Raw genomic sequence first — 10,842 nt, 5'->3', positions numbered from 1 at the left:
CACTGCTCGCCATCTTCTTTCACCACTAGAATCGATCTCACAGATATCCCACTGAATAGGGTCTACCATAGGCCCAAGCAAAACCCCTCAGCAACAAAGTCGTCCCCTTGAAGCCAAAACAACTCTGATACCAAATGTAGGTTTTAACCTCGTACAAAAATTATCTGCATATGAATACTAAAACATAGAAAATAAACAATGTAAGAGCATAACACATAAAACACATATACACAGAGATTTTCCCCTAGATCCCAAAATTGGGACTACTAGCTTGATTTTTCATTATGTTCCTTTCAATGTTACAATACATATTTATACATGTCGAAGCATCCAATACCATGGACTGAAAAACCATCGCGTCCAAAACCATGGACCGAAAACCATCGCATCCAAAACCATGTGTGAAAGTCATGCACAAAACCATAGGTGGGTCCACCCAACCTAACCATAGAGTGGGGTTAACTGCACCCCTCAAACCCCTTGTGACCCACCCACTACGCAATCAGGTTAACTATGTGGGCTAGTCATGGAAAGAATATAATATAACCCAACAATTTGGGGGGAATGGTTGAATTCGAATTCAAAAGGTGCTATAAATTACAAAGGACTACCCAACACACAACACTTGGTCATTTTAGAACTAAGCTGTTGTGCGCCCTGAGTATTCTGAACTGAGACTTGTTTTCCCTATGGAGAGCTTTGTTTGAGCACCCGATTGAACAATTGAGAGATTTCTAGACAAAGAAGATGGGAGTGTCTGAAGAAGCCAGAGAAGTTGCATAAATGACCGTCGAAGAAGCTACACAGACCATGACCATAGAAGATGCCCCTGGGAGCACCAGGATTGTTGCGGAAATGCCTAAATCACCATGCACGCCGACACCAAAGAAAGCTAAACAGCCCATGATTCTGGTATGTGTGTCCCCTCGAAACCCGCTGTGAACTAAGTTAACAATGGAGGAAAAAGGGGAAGAGGTTAACCTGGAAATCGATGAGGAGGAAGAAAACCTTGAGGATGAGGATGGGGATGAGGGTGTGGAGGAAGAAACTAAGGACATGGTCTGTTGGCCCTCAATTTTGGTCTATTTTTGCTTGAGGAAACTTACTTAATCCTTATATTTTCCATCTATTTTCTATTATATCCATTCAATTTTAATGTATTCCATGCATATTTAGGTATTTAATTTTAATTTTGCAATTTCTAAAGTTTTTAAGAAAAATTGATTTCAAGTGCAAATTTTGAGAGAATCAGAAATTCCTGTAATAGCTATGTGAATGACATGTTTGTAGGACACTTGGGCTCAAGTTAGATGCATGGATGGAAAGCTTGGGAACTAGGACTAAACTAATTCCACTTGGTTCAGTCAAAACAAGCTTTATTAGGCTCGATCAAGGCTGGTCAAACATGACTAGTCACCCAGAAAATCCCTAGGAAATAGGGCAGTTTTGTGATTTTATGGGATTGTCCATATTTCTTGAGATGGATTGGATGAGTTCAACTTAGATATATGGATATGATTAGATATGATTGTTACAGAGAATTTAGATCAGTTTGTTTCATAAACTTCTATTTAAGCTGTTAGCTACCTATACCAATAGGTTTCATATTTCATGATTGGCAAAGAAAGTTCCAAATATGCTCTGCTTCGGTGATACAAAGATCCCATATTTCCAAAAGGAGACAAGGTGTGTATATAGCTTCATGTTGATTAAGTTTTGATGGGTGGTCCAAAATCCTAATCTGGATCATGCCATGTTTCAATTTTTCTGTTGTAGAACAGAGAAAGAAGTCTGTCCAAACTGTTTAATCTTGGCAGACCAGTAGCTTAGGTAGAGAATTGAGGTTCCCAACTGCTTAATCTGGGACCTTGGAAGCAATAAGGGTAGCCTTGGATAGAAAATCAAAAGGAAAAAGCCAAAGAAAAGAAAAGGCACATGAGGGTCTGCAAGTCTAAGTGCACCCTCCATGAAGAAACAAAAAATGCTAGGCAAGTAGATGGGTAGGCAGATGGGGTTGCAGAAATGTCATTCCTTACAATTCAATGTGTGCTAACCTATTCACAAAGGAATATCAATGGATTGAGAAGGTCTTCTTCTCCATCATGTTGCAGCAAAGCAAAGGAGCATGTCTAACTTCACATTTTCCCCTTTCACATTCATTACTAACATCCCTTCATCAGTTGAGATTCATGGAAGAATTTGAGGTTTTATGGTGGTTCTTATTCCTTTAAAAACCACATTTCTTGTCTAAAAATATTTTCATTTTGATCTACTCCCTAAGCTAAGTTATCTTCACATAAACTTAGTGATTTCACTCCTCATTCACCTTTTCCATCCATATTAACCCCTAACTTCTATTATCTAAATCCCCTATGTTACCCTTTCCCTACTATTATAACACTATGGTGTATAAACCCCAAGCATTGTATAAATATCCCTCCCCTTGGCATTATAGCCATATGTTCACTATCAGGGATTAAATTGACATCTGGTCAGTTTAAGAGCCCTAAGCCTTACCCCTCTTTCCCCTTCAGAAGTCATTTAACCCATTAAACCCTTCATTTGCTAAGAAACCTTGCGATAAACCCCTTTTTACCCCTAACCCGCTTCATTTGCAAAATACATATAAAAACCCACTTTTTCAATTTACCCAAAGTCTTAACGCTATCCGCATTTTTATAAAAAAAAAAAAAACATTGAAAAAACCATGTAAACCGCCAAATTCCCAAGGTTCCCGCCGGGCGCAAATCTCAAAAGATATATTATTTTAATCCCGCCCCCCATCCGTATCGTCCAGCCACCTCAACGATCCGTCGACCGTCGGATCGGGCCCTTTTCATCCGACGACCCTCGTGCATTTCGGACCGGCCCCGACGTCCGAAAGATACCATCCGAAATTTGTCAGAGGGTGACGTCAGGCCTCTGCCACGCGTCACCCCCACATCGTATCGGAGGCCCCTCTGACAATTCCGCTTCCGTATGGAAGGCGGTGCGATATGAAACCGCTAACCACTTCCGGTTTCGATGAACCCGCCTGCCAGCGTCACCGCCAGCGTCATCGCCGCGTCGGCGCCCCCAAACGCCTTTGCTCCACCTGTCTGCCACCTCACCATCCCCGTGGATCTCTCTTATGCCGCCACGTCACCCGATGACGTCATGCTGACGTCATCCGACCTTGACCCCACCTGATGACGTCATGCTGACGTCATCCAAAAAAAGCGCCAATGTTCCAAAAAATCCATATTTTGGCCAAAATTTCACGTTTTTTGCACTTTTTGCAAAAACGACTGTCGTTTTCTCTGCATGTTTTTCACGTCCAAACTCACGCCAACCTGCTGAATTCGACCTGGAGACCGCTGGCGCACCATTTCCACCTGCATTCGTGACCATTGTTAACAGTTGCCAGGTATTTATCCCTGTAAATCCCTCCTGCGTCTCGTTTTGTCTGTGAATCGCCAAAAATAGCTTAAAACAGTGAAAAAACACATAATTCACCGGCGAATCCCCTGTGCCTAGTCCCCATTTGCACTGTAAGGTCGAAATTCACCAGCTGAGCTTTATATTACCAGAGTTTTCATAAAACTTACATTCTGTTCGCGCAATCGTGGACTGGTAGCTAAACTGCACCAATTTGCTGTGAAAAAGAGTTTAAAGCCAGGCATTTGTCTTATCCATACTTTGAGCAGTATTTCAATTGCTGTAATTAACCATTTATTCTCTGTTCATCAGTAATTCACCTTTCTTTTTAAAGAAAAACTCTTTGGTGTTGCTCTGCACAGTAACACCAGTTTATAAACAACAAAAATCCTAAAAGTAACCATGGATCCACCAGTAGCTCCTGTAGCATTGAACATTGCTCCTTTAAATGCCCCTCAGAGAGAATTGGAATGGCAACCTCTAGCAGACCTGGATTATCAAATATCAGAGGAAATGCTGATGAAAACCAAGTTCCACATCCACCTGCTAAATGAATTGAAGGCTAAACATGAGAGTGGAACAGATGTATTGGGCATATGGGACTCTTTTCTCCCTATCTTCAAGCTCCCTCAGGTCAACCAGTTTCCTGATTTAATCCACCTATGTGCCGAATGCTATGACCCTACTCAGAGGGCTGTGCTTGACCCTTCAGGCTCAGTTGTTTTCTATATCACCCCTGAAGCTATCAAAGAGATGCTGCACTTCAAGACTGAGAAGAAATTAGTTCCTTTATCACTAATAGATTTGATAAATCAAGGAGCTAGATTGACAGATGCTCAGGTCACCAAACTCAATCAGCTGTACATTGGCTCTGACTCTGTGAAGTATCCTCCTATTAACCAAGTATACCTCAACCAATTGGGCAGAGATCTTGCAGACATGATTAGTCCCATTTTGGGCTATAATTCAATTGAATTTGTTGATGAAACTGTGCTGGTGATCATGCTCATGTTCTCTCCTGGCAAGTCTCCAATCTGCTATGACTATGCCACCTACATCTCTGATAAGATACATGAGCAGTTGATGAACTTGGCAAGAGAAAAGGTGTTCAGATACACCTCTTACATCTACCACTTAATCCTATATTATCAACATGAAAAGTTTTCTTTTGCTGTGAAAAGAGTGGATGCCCAAGGCAATCCAAGGTCAGTGGTCTATTGGTCCTCTGTCTTTCACTGCAGATCTGACTCTCCATATACTTACTGTGAGTTCATAGATCTCTTCATCCACCCAGCCATGTCTCTGATGATGAGCTCACCTCCTCCAAGACTAACTGATGAGATGCAAAGGGTACTTCAGTTGTCTAAATCATACAGCATTGGGGACTGGTACTTCTACCAGAACCACACAGTTATAAGGATATATGGGTGTGAGTTGCCCCCATACAGATTGCCCAAATATGTGCCCATGAGATTGTTTGCCCTGGAATACTTCAGGCAATTTGGGAATGCTGATGTGCTACACTTTTCAGGCAGAGGCAAGAAAGCACAGCTCAAGGTCAGGAACCAATTAGGCCACTTTATCTACAACAAAAGGGAGGAAGGTTGGCAAGAGGCGGATAGAATGTTAGAATCCCTTGGCTTGCAAACCAGTTTCCTTTGGAAACCATATGACCCCGGTCACTTCATAAGCCTAAGAAGGGTCAAATATAGGCTGGCCAGTTATGACCACGTAAGACTTCCTCATATAGAAAAGTATGCAAATCAAACAAAGTGGAGGAGAGGAACCTTAGAGGAGCCTATCACACAAGAAGAGTTAAATCAAAGAGCACTAAGAAATCTGAAAAAGGTGGCTGACCTAGAGCTTTGTTCACAGGTGTTTACTCTTCCAAGCACTCAAGTGGGAGCAGCTGCATCTTCCTCCACAGCAAATCAGCAAGCAGCCAAAGCTACTGAGCAAACCTCTACCAAAGGCAAGGAAAAGGAAATGGAACCAGAACAGCCACCTCATGAGGAGGTACAGCAGCAACAACAACAGGTACAACAGCCACAAGAGGGGCAGCAAGAGAAAGAGCAGCCACTACAGCAAGAAAAGGCAGCTGAGGCCCCAATTTTTACTGAGCAGCAGCCACCACAAATTGTGCCTCCTAGGCAGGAAACAACAGCTGAAGCCTCAATCCTCCAAACCCCACAAAAGGAGGATATAAGTAGAAAGAGGGACAGAGAGACTCCCCTCACAACAACAACAACTCAAGGGGAGAAAAGACACAGAATGAATCCCCTTTCAGAAGAGGAAATGCCTATGGGGCAATCTTTGGGCATGGGCCCACCAAGTATGGAGGCCTCAGCAAGTTCCTTCCAGCAGGAACAAGAGAGGATAGTGGGAGGAGAAGTCAGCTCCTCAAGCCAGCAGAGAGAAGGTGAACTGAGCATCAAACAACAGTTCATTGACATAAAGAGGAGGAATGAGCCAATAAAAATACAGCTATATAATCATTTGTTGAAAATGGCTCCCACTAACCAGCAAAGACTAATGTCTGCATATGATGTTAATGAAGGCAAAATGATCATGAGTCACTTCATGCCAACTGCATTGCAACCACAGTCCCCTGCAGATTACATAAGGACCAATCTTGAGGTCCTTGCCAAGGACATCCACCCAATGGACAAAATCGAATTGCATAAGCAAACGGGTGAGATGGTGTATGCCTCCTTGGCAGACAAGACATTGGATAACTACAGGCTAGAAAATAGCCTAAATAATACAGCTGCCCAACTTGAGTTGGAGAGAGCATCCTCTCAAGCAAAGGACAACAGGATCAGGGCCTTAGAAGATATAATCATAGAGATTGGGCATGACCCCAAGGACATCAAGGGCATACAAGCATTATTGAAATTGAGGGATGCAGACATGGCAGCATTGAGGAAAAAGATCAAAATCCCAGCAACTATTCACCCTCAAACGGAAGAAGTTGCCCAGCTGAGACATGATCAAGATGCGGCAGCTTTGCTGGTGTCTTTATACAAACAGCTGATCCAGACTCAAGAAAAGTTGGGAGAATCAGAGGCTGCACAGGCAGCATTGCAAGCAGCATTACAGCAAAAGGAAGGAGGTCAAACATCTCAGCCTCCTCCAGAAATAATTAACCTTGAGGAAGCTCCTCCAACTACTGCTCCCCTCACTCAACAAACAGAACAGGCAGCACCTTCTACCTCAGCACCACCACCAACAACAGAGCAGGCCCCAAGCCTGGACATGCAAAAGCTGAGAAATGAGATTCAGGCCCTGGAAGCCCAAATGACAGAACTAAATGAGGCCAGGGAGAATTTAGCCAAGGTAAATGAAAAATATGATAAATCAAAACAAAATGTGGCTGAGAAAGGAAGAGAGATAAAGGCTCTCAAAGAAAGGATAAAGGAGCTGGAGAAGGAGCTCACACTGGATAAAGTAGTGGCTGAGCTCAAGACAGTGCTATGGGCCAATATTGGCCAATCCATCACTGATCAATGGCAATATATTGAGACAATTCATGAGCAGTTGGAGCTCATTGCAAAAGCACAGAGGGAAATCCAGAGATCAAGGGCCTCTCTAGGCAATATGCCTGAAGTTGCCAACAGGATGATCAATGTGCTTAATAATAGAACAAGTGCTCAGTTAGCAACTATGGGAATCTCCAACAGGACTGAGACTATTTTGTTAATAAAGAGGGTCCTAACACTAAGAAGCCTGGTGCAGACACTAGAAAGAAGGACCCAGGACATGCAGACAGAGGTCAATAGATTCATGGACAAATTTGTGGCATTGCAAAACAGAGGTCTCCCTGGCTTACTGAACAGCGCAGGAAGGCTACTTACACATGAGCAGTATGCCAAGAGGGTCAACACATTCGCCACAAATCAGATCACTGAAAGGCCCAGCACCTCAGAGGAAACAGGGCCAGCAACAGGACAAAGTCTCTACAACAGGGTAGAAAACTTATTTTTTATCATGGATGAGATCAAACATCTGTTTGAAGTGCCTCCCAACTTCTACAAATACACAGAGGCAGATGAGACATTAGAGGCAATTTTGAGACATCAATTGCCCACACAGGAATACTGGACCAAAATGATACAGTTGATATTATAAACCAGAGCCTGTAAATCAAATTTTCATTTAAATTCATAGGTGATCATGCACAGAAAAATTTGATAAAATCAGCATGCATGAAAAGGAAAAGGCTGGGCCAACTCAGCAGAACTAATCGGCCAATAAAGCAAGATTGACAGCTACAGATGACAGGGCCAAAAAACTACAGCACGACAGCCATAAAGGCACATTTTTCCAGAGTTAAAGCAGAACGTTCAGACCGACTCAGTGGCCTCCAAAGGTCAAAATATCTTCTGACATACATAAAGAGCACTTATTTTGTATTCAATGATGTAATAACTTTCTTATCTACTATCTTGAAAAGTGGGTGAACGTATTCATTTCTAGAATGACTCAAGGCTCCAGATATTTTGTATGACCAATTGTATATATTCCCCCCTCGCATAATCTTGCAGGGGTTGTTGTTGATCTCTCTTCAAGAGTTTCTTATGCTGTAAATTTTCCAGACTATTAATACAAAAGCTGATGGAATTTCCAAAGCTCTGCGTTATCTGAGTCGTTGTGGTGTTTTGCTGAATGTTACAGGATTCCTGCGTGTTTCATGGCACAATAAGTCTTCTTCAAACTCTCATTATGTGTTTTTTAATCTTTTCATAGCTCATTCATATTCTGTGTTTTACAGTTAATGGCAAGGAAAAAGAATAGTTCTAGGATTTAATCACAGATTACCCTGGACTCAATCTATGCTATTATAAGTGTTTTCTTCAGTTATAGTCATAAAGTGTAATTCTCAATTGCTGCACTTTCAAACTATATGCTTTCACAGTGATTGTTGTTTCAGGAATTCAAGTTTGCTCCTGTGCAACATATCTCTTTCTCACACCCAGCTTAGTGGAAAATTCTTAATTGCCTTTCACTGGTTGAACACACCTCATAATCACAATTTCAGATTTGTTCCATGAGATATTTAAATGGCCCTGTAGTTTCAGCAACTCAACTCAATATTTCAGACAACCTGTAGCCACAGACTCCATTGCCCAATGGACTAATACTGCCTGAAAACTTACACCTTAGATGCAGAAGACATCCCTCAACCAAAACATAAAACAAAACCCTGAACATTATAGCTAGCCTAAAATACTATCAAAACAGAGACAAATCATAAAGAGAGAGCCCTCTCTGATTACAGTTTGGCTAGAAACTGTAATCCAAAGATTGGTTAGTGGTTACCCCGGCCGTATTCCCTTGGGAGTCAAAGGGAACAACCTGGGTGTTAACATAATTGGCGACTCCACTGGGGAGTTCCTCAGGATTTTCTAATCTCTGTATATCTCTTAAATCTGCTTGCAATCAATTTTCATACTAGCTTTAAGATATACACAGTCACTCCAAAATCTTGTCTGGCCCTTGTAGAGACAGAAATATCCTAAAAATACCAAAAAGAAATTCAGAAGCTGGCTCCCAAGAAGAATCCAGGATATACAAGGTCAAATCCTGACCCAAATCCACCAGCTGTTTTTGAAAATCCTAATACAATCCCTAAAATCATTAGGAAGCAGCAGGGACAGGAAACTCTTGCTGATTCAAGTCCTGAGACAGCTCATCCAAACCCTGTTCCAACTCCAATCAAGGTTCTATTTCGGTCTACCCTTGATTCCCCCAGTTCACCATCCACATCTCAAAGCCCTCCTTTCACACCTCCATCCACTGCACATATTCCCTTGACCAACACTCTAGTTTCCACCTTTCCCACTACCCCTGTTGTACCAGTCATTCATGCTATCCCAGTTATCCCTGTCAACCCTATAAATCCTGCAAATATGGCTAATAGATATGCACCCCTGCAGTTACCTGCCAATGCTCCAGCTCTACCTCAGGACTATCAATCCAAGATCTCATATTTTGACTCCACTGGCCCTTTCACAGCAATTCAGCATGCCAGAAGGATGCAAGACCACTTTGAGAACTATGAAATAGATGATGACAGTGTGAGAATGAGAATCTTTGTTCAGAGCCTCACAGGGGATGTAAGAACTTGGTTTAGATCACTGGCTGCAAATACCATCACAACTCCTGATGACCTTTATCAAGCCTTTACTAATAGATGGGAGAAGAAGAAAGATCCCTTGCACATACTTGGTGAATATGACACAATCAAACGAGGTCCTCAAGAGACCGTGTTGGAGTATTGTGCAAGATTCAATAATGTATATAATGCAATACCACAGAATTTAAGACCCCCCCTGATTTAGCCTTGTACAAATTTCCTGATGGTTTTGACCCTGATATGGCATATCAATTAAAAGAAAGGGCGCCTGAAACCCTTGAAGAAGCCCAAAAGGTTGCTGTCACAGTAGAGGCTAACCTGATTGCCAAAAGAAATAGGGCAAGATTGGAAAAGAGAACCACCTTCAAAGAAGAACCCTCAGCCTTTGATCAAAAACTGGATGCAATACTTACTGGTATGAAGAGATTGGGTGATAGAGTAGAATCAGTTGAGAGAAAGTCATCATGGGAAGCACCACAAAATAACCCTATCAGGAATCCAAATTTTAGGAGAAATCAAAACCCAAACACTGGCAAAACCGGTTCTGATCCAGACATAAGGCCTCCTTTCCAGGAAAACTATACTGAGGCATCCACTTCAAATGAGCAAACAGATGACACCCACATTAACCTAATGGGCCTGAATGATGAGCAGCAAGTTTTTCTGAGTCAAGAAGATCATAAGGATGATGACATTCAACAATTCCAAACCAGGTCAGGTGAATCATTTGACTTTAAACAAGGATATGACACAGCTGTTTATGAAGTTCATAAACAATATAAGCTAAGAAGCAGAACTATAAATGTGACACAGCCTGACAAGACAAAGGACACTACACAGCCTAAGAAAGCTATTATCACAGAACCAAGTGACAAAACTTGTCCAATTACAGATGAGGTAACAGTTGAGGAAATAGCTGAAACTTCTCCCTCAAAACAACAACCAGTAGATTCATCACCCTTGCAGCCCAATCCAAGTAACACTCCTCAAGAGATGAGTAAGAAGGACAAGCCGCAAGACCGAGATAAGAATCAAGAAGAAGACTTAGTGAACAAGGAAAAGACTGTCATCCACAACCCCAAAATCCAATCTGAAAAACCCTTTGACTTAGAAGCTGAAATTGGCAAACTAAAGGTAGCTATTCCTCTTTCAGAACTAGCCAAGCATGACATTTATAGACAACAAATCAAGAAGTCCCTTCAAATTACTCGTAATAAAGATAATGTCAATGTGTTGGATGACACCCCAGAATTACTGTTCGGTCCAGAAGTTGATGGAAAGACAGCAGT

This window comes from Pinus tabuliformis, chromosome J (genome assembly GCF_031772625.1).
Source record: "Pinus tabuliformis cultivar Carrire ecotype Pingquan chromosome J, CPIR1, whole genome shotgun sequence".
Taxonomy (NCBI): domain Eukaryota; kingdom Viridiplantae; phylum Streptophyta; class Pinopsida; order Pinales; family Pinaceae; genus Pinus; species Pinus tabuliformis.
Note: the sequence above shows the minus strand (reverse complement) of the source record.